This window comes from Rhinoderma darwinii, chromosome 2 (genome assembly GCF_050947455.1).
Source record: "Rhinoderma darwinii isolate aRhiDar2 chromosome 2, aRhiDar2.hap1, whole genome shotgun sequence".
NCBI lineage: Eukaryota > Metazoa > Chordata > Amphibia > Anura > Rhinodermatidae > Rhinoderma > Rhinoderma darwinii.
Window position 1 is genome coordinate 294,706,521 of NC_134688.1, and position 10,860 is coordinate 294,717,380.

Consider the following 10,860-nt stretch of genomic DNA (forward strand, 5'->3'; position numbering starts at 1 on the left):
AATGTTTGTATAGTGTTTATAATGTAAGTCTATATAGTGTATATAGTGTAAGTGTGTCTGTGTATAATGCATATATACACACTATAGTGTACATAATGTGTAGCGTGTGTGCATAATGTAAGTGTGTGTGGTTTGAATATATAGTGTGTGTGAATTGTATATAGTGTGTGTATGGTGTATATAATATAAAACTATATAGTGTGTACAATGTAATTCCATATAATGTGTGGTGTATGTGTGTCTGTGTATAGTGCATCTAGTGTATAGTGTGTGCATGTAGTGGGTGTATATAGTGTGTGTGGTTTGAATATACTGTATAGTGTGTGTTGTGAGTGTGAATTGTATATAGTGTGTGTGCTGTACAAAAACAAAAAAGTACATCTCAAAAAGTCTAAGGGCCCGTTCACAGGTTGCGTAAATATGGAAAAACCGCAGCAAATACAGTCGCAGCAAAGTGGATGAGATAAAACAAATCTCATCCACGTGCTGCGTAAATAAAGAGCGGAAAAACGCACAGAAATTGACCTGCGGCGCAGGGTTTTATTCCGCAGAATGTCAATTGTATTTACGTAAACCTTGCTTATATGTTGCGGGATTCCCCATTCAATTCATTAGGGATGTAAAACCCGCAACAAGTAGCAGTTGTTGCGTTTTTTCCGGCAGTTTTGCAGCGATTCCTCTACAAAAAAACGCAACTCAATAAACAAAGAATATATTATACTTACCCAGGTGTCTGTGTTTCATCCTTCTAGGATGACGCTTCTTACCATGTGACCTCCGCTGCAGTCAATCACAGGTAGCAGGCCGGCTAGTGCTGCAGTTTTTTGCAGCAGACATTCTGGGCGAAAAACTGCACCACAGTTTGGTGCGCTTTTTCGCCCGGAATTCCCTGTGCTATTACGCAGCGTATACGCCCCGTGTGTACATAGCCTAAATAACTACTGAGGGCTCTATGGGCGGGGAAATTATTTCCCACCCATGGAGCCCTCTGCAGTCAGTCAGATGCTCAGAACCCTCCTTGCAGTATAATCCCCCTCATAGAGCCCTCAGTAGTTATTATACTGCAAGGGGGGTTCAGATCGTCTGACTGACAGCTGAGAGCTCTATGGGGGGATAACAGCAGTCAATCAGACGCTCTGGCCCTCAGAAATTATTTTACTGCAAGGGGAGGGGTGTCTATCTGCTTAAAAGCTAACTAAACTTTTTAAAAAAAAATTGACATGTCATAGTGTTATGTCAAAAGTTCTCATTGGTGGGGATCCGAGTACTGAGACCCCCACCGATCGCTTAAACAAAGTGGCAGAAGAACTCAGGTGAGTGCTGTGCCACTTTGTTTCTGATTGTCTTTCCTCTGATAGCCGAGCAAGCAGTGTACAGGCACAATAGATAGCCTATGAGTTCGTACACCGGTCCAAGGAAAGACAATCAGAAATTAAGTGGAACAGTGCTCTGCCACTTTGTTTTAGCGATCGATGGGGTCTCAGTGCTCAGACCCCCACCGATCAAAATTTCTGATATATCACTATGACATACCAAAAGTTTTTTAAAAGTTTAATTACCCCTAGGGGACTTAATTTATTGGTTTGAGTTAATGTATGGGCCTGGGGGTCTTAATTTGCTTAGGGGTTTGGTCTGGGATATAAATCAATTTAAGGTGTTTAATTTCTGAATTTTTGTGTTGCGCTACAGACGCTGAAAATGGCTGCGGAATCGAGGGGCAAAGATTTCTCATCAGGAAACATCAGTCATCAGGAGAAGTCACCATAACGGCCTGTGTCAGATGGAGAAGAGAAGAAAAGAGCACGACTCCCATCAGAGAAGACATTACTTGTGAGTCACCGTATTTATACAGAATCTGTCACCTCTCCAGACATATCTGTTATAGGAAATCCTTGTATTCTATAAAAAGTTTTTGTGTAACCAGGACTAATAGACAGATGCGTGTTACCATTCCCATTGTCAAGACGATGTGTCCTTGCACAGTGTGAAAATGTCAGTGATGGTTGGAGACTGTCAGTATGTAGGGACACAGTCCTTTGACAAGGGGAACCGTAACACTCATTTGTCAATGCTCACAGAGAAAGGTTGTGTATAATATAGACACAACGTGTCAGGGCGGTGGTGGAAAGGGGGGCCCAAGCTTGGGGGAACAGCCCAGTGCCTATGGTCTACTTAATCCGCCACTGGCCAAATGACACGCTACAGTGGAGCATCTCACCATGAAAATCAACCAGGGGGCTACCAGATGTGTGTCTAAAACAACAGTTCAGTGAACCCTACTGTGTATGGGGCTCCGAAGCAGACGGATGGTCACTGCTCCAATGCTAACAAAGGTGCATTGGAAAAAAGGTTTTGAATTGCACGACAGTATCGGAATTAGACCACCAATGATTGGCAAATGGTTGCATTCTACGATGAGTCACGTTTTCTGCTTCATCGAACGGATGGACGTTGGTGTGTCAGGTGAGAAACATCAGAGAACAAAACACCCTGCAACCATTGCTAGAAGAACACAAGCTGGTGGTGGTGGCAGCGTTATGGTCTGGGAAATTTTTCCATGGTATTCTCTGGACCCACTCATCCATGTAGAAGGCACTCTGAACAGATTTGGGTATGAATCCATCGTTGCAGATCACGTCCACTCATACATGCTGTTTGTCTTCCCTGGGGCAGATGGATTTGACACACGGCTAGAAATATCCGACAGTGGTTGGAAGAGCACTACCAAGACTTCCAAGCACTTCCCTGGTCCCCATATTCACCAAACTTGAACCCAATTGAGCATCTGTGGGACCACCTTGATCGTCTTGTTCTCTCTATAGATCCTCCCCCAGCAAATGTGGGATGCACTGCAGTCAGCATGGCTACCTGAGACAACCTACCAGCAGGGATGGGATCCGGCCGGTTCACCCCGGTTCTCCCAAACCGGTTGTTAAAATGACAACCGGTTCGCAGAATAGGGTGAAGCGGGAAGCTGGAACCGGTCCCCTGCACTCAATTGTATCCACGTCCTTAGGACGGGGATACACTTGAGTAGCCTAGCGCTGCCCTGGTGAGGCACCTGATGCCTCGCCATTCGGCGCTTCAGTGATGATGCAGTTGGCGAGAGGACGTCATTGCGCTGCTGCATCGTTCCGCTGGCGGAGGACTGGCATTGCTGGAGGATGGCGCGGGAACGGGACAGGTAATCATATGTGTTTTTTTCCTTTTCCTTCTACTGTGGGCAGCATTGGGGGCCTTATCTATAGCGGACTATACAGATAAACAGTAACTACAGAGGACTATATAGGGAACTAATTACAGGGGACTATATAGGGAACAGTAACTACATGGGACTATATAGGGAACAGTAACTACAGGGGACTATATAGGGAACAGTAACTACTGGGACTAGGGAACTAACTACAGGGGACTATATAAGGAACAGTAACTACAGGGGACTATATAGGGAACAGTAACTACAGGGGACTATATAGGGAACAGTAACTACAGGGGACTATATAGGGAACAGTAACTACAGGGGACTATATATGGAACAGTAACTACAGGGTACTATATAGGGAACAGTAACTACAGGGGACTATATAGGGAACAGTAACTACAGGGGACTATATAGGGAACAGTAACTACAGGGGACTATATAGGGAACTAACTACAGGGGACTATATAGAGAACACTAACTACAGGGGACTATATAGGGGCACTAATCTACAGGGAATGCCTCAGGGGGCCCTTATCTACAGGGAACGCCACAGGGGCACAGGGTGCACTATCTACAGGGAATGCCACAGGGGGCCCTAACAACAGGGAACGTGACATGGGCCTTATCTACAGGGACCGCCACAGAGGTCTCTATCTACAGGGAACGCCACAGGGGGCTCTATCTACAGGGAACACCACAGGGTGCCCTATCTACAGGGAACGCCACAGGGGGCTCTATCTACAGGGAACGCTACAAGGGACACTACACAGGGAATTCTACAGGGGGCACTATACAGGGAACGCTACAGTGAATGTCCCAGGTGGCTCTACCTACAAAGAACGCTACAGAGGGCCCTGTCTATAGGAAACGCTACAGGGGGCCCTGTCTGCAGGGAACGGTACAGGGGGCACTATCTACAGGGAACGCTACTACCTACAGAAGGCTCTACTGGGAGAACTATCTACAGAGTGCTCTATGGGGAGAACTATCTATAGAGCGCTCTACTGGGAGCACTATCTACAGGGGGCACTGTGTGTGGTGCATTACTTTACAGTGTTTGACACAATTTTATTTAGGGGCACAGTGTATGGTACTATTATATTCAGGGGCACAGTGTATGGTACTATTATATACAGGGGCACAGTGTGTAGTGCTATTATATTCGGGGACACAGTGTATGATACTATTATATTTGAGGGAATAGAGTGTGGTACCATAAGAATTTGCTCTTCGTTTATAGGTGCAGAAATGTTGAAAAAGTGAGCTTCCGAAGACATCTGACCAACAAATTGACCCATTTTCACAGAAATGGGTCATGGCCAGGAGGCATCATGGAGTTCTGGACCAGATGGAAAAGTAAAGTGAACGACTAGAATCTGGGAAGTCGTCACTGCTGAGTCACTAAATGTAAATGCTTATTCTCCCTGTGACTGCTCAGTACTGTAGTCACTGTATGATCTGTAGTGAGATGATGTGTGTATCGTTCTTTTTTGTGAAACAGCAACTCCCAGCATATCCTTACCATCGTACTGGCTATACTGGGAGCTGTAGTTTTATGCCATACATACTTATATGGCAGGGATTAAACTAAATTTGCAAATTATATCTGTACTGAGCTGTATTTGTACTGGTGCTGTATATATGTACTGAGCTTTGTTCTGGTGCTGTGTATATATATATGTACTGAGCTTGGTTCTGGAGTTATGTTCATCATAACAACCAAGCTCAGTACATATATACAGCACCAAAGAGAAGCTCAGAACATATATACAACTCCAGAACCGAGCTCTGCATATAAATACAGCACCAGAACAAAGCTCAGTGCATATATACAGCACCACAACAAAGCTTAGTACATATATACAGCACCAGGACAAAGCTCAGTACATATATACAGCACCACAACAAAGCTTAGTACATATATACAACACCAGAACCAAGCTCAATACATATATGCAACACCAGAACCAAGCTCATTACATATATACAACACCAGAACCAAGCTCAGTACATATATACAACATCAGAGCAAAGTTCAGTACATATATACAACATCAGAGTCAAGCTCAGTACATATATACAACACCAGAACCAAGCTTGATACATATATACAACACCAGAACCAAGCTCAGAACATATATATAACTCCAGAACCAATCTCAGTACATAAATATATCACCAGAATAAAGCGCAGTACATACATACAGCACCATAACAAAGCTCAATACATATATACAACACCAGAACAAAGCTAAGTACATAAATACAGCACCAGAACCACGCTCAGTACATATATACAACACCAGAACCAAGCTCAGTACATAAATACAACACCACAACAAAGCTTAGTACATATATACAGCACTACAACAAAGCTCAGTACATAAATTCTACACCAGAACCAAGCTCAGTACATATATACTGCACCAGAACCAAGCTCAGTTCATAAATACAGCACCAGAACCTAGCCCAGTACATATATACAGCACCCAAACCAAGCTCAGTACATAAAAACAGCCCCAGAACCTAGCTCAGTACATATATATAGCACCAGAACAAAGCTCAGTACATATATACAGCACCAGAACCAAGCTCAGTACATATATACAGCACCAGAATAAAGCTCAGTACATATACACAGCACCAGAACAAAGCTCAGTACATATATATCAGAGCAACCGAGCTCAAAACATGTTCACAAAGGGTCTGTGGACCCACTGGGCCATACCGCTTTGGCGGTAAGGCAGCTGGCCAACAGAGAGCAGATGAAAGTCTATAGTTCTATAGGTACCTGTGGCAGCTCAGACAGCAGCAGGGCAGGCTCAGCTGGGTCTTAGGTAGCAGGCGGATGTCAGGCGAGGTGAAGCAGGTCAGACGTGGATGCAGCACGGCACGACTTTGGCACAGCACAGTGCTAGACCAGGAAGGTATGGATTACTAGGAGCAGGAACTGGAAACAGGTATAGGTACTGGGACAGGGACTGGAACAGGAAACACACTAGGAGGCCATCACATAGACAAACTATAGGGAACACAACAATGCTCAGGCATAGAACTAGGGGGCTGGAACCCTCTTATAGTCCAGGGTACTCACGGGTCAAAGTTCATCCATGAGTTCCGGTGCGCACGCTGCCCCTTTAAGAGCGGGCACGAGCTTGCGCGTGCACCCTACGGGATCCGGCAGAGGTGAGTGGACGTGAGCGCTGGCATCTCCTGAGGAGGAGGCTGGGGCCAGCGCTTGCCGACTCGTGGCTGCGGATGTCAGGGGGAGGTTGGAGCTGACAGCCCGCAGCCACGGACATTACATATATATATATATATATATGTACTGAGCTTTGTTCTGGTGCTGTATATATGTACTGAGCTTTGTTCTGGTGCTGTGTATATGTACAGAGCTTTGTTCCGGTGCTGTATATATGTACTGAGCTTTGTCCTGGTGCTGTATATAAGTTCCTAGCTTTGTTCTGGTCCTGTATATATGTACTGAGCTTTGTTCTGGTGCTGTATATATGTACTGAGCTTTGTTCTGGTGTTGCATATATGTACTGAGCTTTGTTCTGGTGCTGTATATATGTACTGCACTTGGTTCTGGTACTCTATATATGTACTGAGCCTTGTTCTGGTGCTGTATATATGTACTGAGCTTGGTTCTGGTGCTGTATATAAGTTCCTAGCTTTGTTCTGGTCCTGTATATATATGTACTGACCTTGGTTCTGGTGTTGTATTTAGGTACTAAGCTTGGTTCTGGATTAACACTACACAACTGACGTTGTGCTGATATTGCTAGATATACGTTCACATGTGTTGCAAATTAGATATCACTGCCTTAATGAACGATTAAAATTGAATTTTATTATAGACATCAAACTAAGAATCGGTTAGATTGCCAAAGAACTATGTAAGGAATAAGCAGGGGGACCAGTAGGGAAACGCAAATGGATATTGTATTTCTCAGCACACACCTCCACTTGCGTATAGAGTGTTTATCCCTTTGATTTATAATATATAACCTGGTCAACCCTGCCACTAAGTCAGGTGTCCCAACGCGTTTCAGCACCCCCAATTCTTAGTTTGATGTCTATAATAAAATTAAATTTTAATCGTTCATTAAGGCAGTGATATCTAAGCTTGGTTCTGGTGTTGTATATATGTACTTAGCTTTGTTCTGGTGTTGTATTTATGTACTGAGCTTTGTTCTGGTTCAGTATATATGTATTGAGCTTGGTCCTGGCACCATATCTTTGCATTAGCTGCCAGATTCGTTGTGGCTTACTGTGCACGCCGTACTCTCTTCCACCCTTCTCATGTTCACAGCCTAACTAAATGGGCTGAGCACGCTTAGGATATTGAAAGTGCGCATATAGGTCTATACGTAATGGGTGAGTTTAATATAATGTGTGGGTAGGTCTGTACGCTTATGTAAATATATACATAGTGTGGCAATCCACACTAAAACATCCTGGAGAGGGAATTTCTTTATTTAGAGTCCACTTTAATGTAGAGAGTATTTGGAATATCGTAAATGTTTTATTTTATTATTAGAATCATTTTCAATGGCGCGATACACTGCAAAATACACTGGACAAAATGTCTTTGTCCACAAAACAGGGAACCTGTTGTTAAAAATTTCAATCCAACCCCTGCCTACCAGCACCTTATTGAGTCACTCCCAGCCCGTCTAGCTGCTGTCCGTGCTGCACACGGCGGTTACACTGGATATTAGCTGGTGGTCATAATAATGTGTGTAGGGAATATATATATATATATATATATATATGTATATATATATATATATATAGATATATATATATATAAAAGGAAAAGATGGCGTTGCACTGGTACCGTGTTTCCCCGATAGTAAGACACCCCCGATTGTAAGACGTATCGGGGGTTTCAGGGGGGTCGGCTAATATAAGCCGTACCCCGAAAGTAAGACATATGTCTTACTTTCGGGGAAACACGGAGGTATTGCCGCCTCCTGCCCACTTCCGCGCCGCCCCCCTCTCCATACGTCACCGCGCCGTCCCCAGCACTTGTCAATGCCGCCTCCTCCTTAAAACCCGAGCCATAGACTTTTTACGGCTCGGGTTTTAACTTGCTGCCCGCGCGATCGGGCAGCTGAATGTCGGGTCTCCGGCTGTCAGTGACTGCCGGGGACCCTGAGGAGAGGATAGAAGCAGCTTTAGCTGCTTCTGTCTTCTCCGATGTCTTTTTACACAGCGTTCAATGAACGCTGTGTATAGGAATAGAGACAGCAGCAGCGGCGCTGTCTCTATTCCTCCCGGTGATCATGTGACAGGTCACATGATCGCCGGGTCCCGTTAGTGACAGACTGCTGCTGGGTCTAACAAGACCCAGCACAGCCCTATTAGTGACAATCGTCACTATGAGAGGGCTGATTTCCCCTGTAACTGGGGCTGCTGTGCAGCTCCAGTTACAGGGGAAAAGATGGTGTAAAAGAAAGAAAAAAATATATATAAAGTTCCCCAAAGGTCTTTTTTGACCTTTGAGGGACAGACCATAGTAATAAAAAAATAATAAATAATAAAGTAAAGTGCAAAAAATTCGACAATTTTTTTCCAATATAAGACATACCCCGAAAGTAAGACATAGTGGGGCTTTTGGGGATAAAAAGAAAGTAAGACACTGTCTTACTTTCGGGGAAACACGGTATTAAGAAGAAAAACAAGATCCTCTATAGGATTGGCATAAATAAAATCCTAATAAACTGCCCCTCCAGGACCATCCCATTGGTGACACGGCAGATGTCTAGGCGGTTGTCCAGTTTTGTACAGACTCATGCCAGCATATCCTCGGATATGGATTGGGGGGGGGGCAGATACACTGAGTCCTTGATGTAGCCCACAGAAAGAAGTTGCAGAGTGATAGATCTGGCGATCGTTGAGACCAGCACAAAATTGGTGAATCGTTTCCGGCGCGGACGATCCAACATTCCGGTAGAGTTTAATTTAGGTATCTGCGAAAATCCAAATGGAAATGTGGAGGTGCACCATCCTGCTGATAGAGGAAGATCTGCCAAATGTAGTGTATCTGTGACATAAGCCATTCCTTGAACATGTCCAGGTAGGAGTGGCCAGTGACAGTATCCTCTGCAAAAAAGAAGGAACCTTAGATATGCGCCTGCTCATTGCACAGAACACGTTTAATTTGGGTCCCTCATGTGCTTGATAAGGGCTCATGGATTTTCTGAGCCCCAAATTCTAACGCTTTGGCGATTGACAAGCCTCATCGATGAACACCAGCTTGTCAGCAAATTCGACCTCTTACAATCGGCCCTGCAAGTCAATGCAAAAGTCACAGGGTTTCGGGTTGTCATCTGGTTTCATCTCCTCAAGGAGATGTAATCTGTATGGCTTAAGATACGCCATTCCGTGGTTTGTGGCACCTGTAGTTCCATACTAGTCACCCTGGTCGACTTTCTAGGACTACGCTCGTACACGGCTTAAATCCTGTTCACTGTTTCTTACGAAGTCTTTGGGCGGCCTGGACTTTCCCCATGACATAAACACTCAGGGTATGTTCACACGCACTAATTACGGACGTAATTCGGGCGTTTTTGCCCTGAATTACGTCCGAAAATAGCGCCTCGAAAGCGTTGACAAACATCTGCCCATTGAAAGCAATGGGCAGACGTTTGTCTGTTCACACGAGGCGTATATTTACGTGCCGCTGTCAAATGACGTCGCGTAATTAGACGCCCGCGTCAAAGAAGTGACCTGTCACTTCTTTGGCCGTATTTGGAGCCGTTATTCATTGACTCCAATGAATAGCAGCGCCAATTACGTCCGTAATGGACGTGGCGTTCAAGCGCCTGCACATGCCGTTACGGTTGAAATTACGGGGATGTTTTCAGGCTGAAACATCCCCGTAATTTCAGCCGTTACGGACGCCCTCGTGTGAACATACCCTCAGTGATTTCAAATTGCTTCACCCAACGCAAAATGCAGTTTCTATGCGGAGCACATTTACCAAGTTTATTCTGAAAGTTTTGCTGTCACAACAGACCCCATTCTTGCAAATTCCAACACGCAAAAAGCTTTGATGTCGCCATCTTGTCACACTACGTAAGCACATTTCAAGTTTGGCTCTTGAAAATGAAAGTCGTTCTGTGATTGGTTGCTATGGGCAACTAAGCCAGATTTGCTTTGATTCAGTCACTGCCCATTTACCACTTAACTGCAGGCCATTAACTGCACCATCCTTTTTTAACCCCTTCCCGTCGTAAACAACTTTCAGATTTTAATTTGATTTTTTCGTCCCCACCTTCCAAAAGCCATAACTTCTTTATTTTTCCGTCTATATAATCCTATGAGGGCTTGATTTTTGCTGGACGAGTTGTAGTTTTTCGTAGCGCCATTTATTGTGCCGTATAATGTACTAGGAAACAGGAAAAAATTATTAGGTCCGACTTTTACGGATGTGGCGATACCAATTATGTTTATTTATTTATTTATTTATTTATTTTACTATGCCCTAGTGGGAAAAGTTTTTTTTTAAACTTTTAATTTTTTTATCTTTTTTTACACCCAAAAAACTTTATTTGACTCATTTTTACTTTTTTATTAGTCCCCAAAGGGGACTTCAACCAGCGATCGTTGGATCACTTGCATGATATACTGCAATACTAATGTATTGC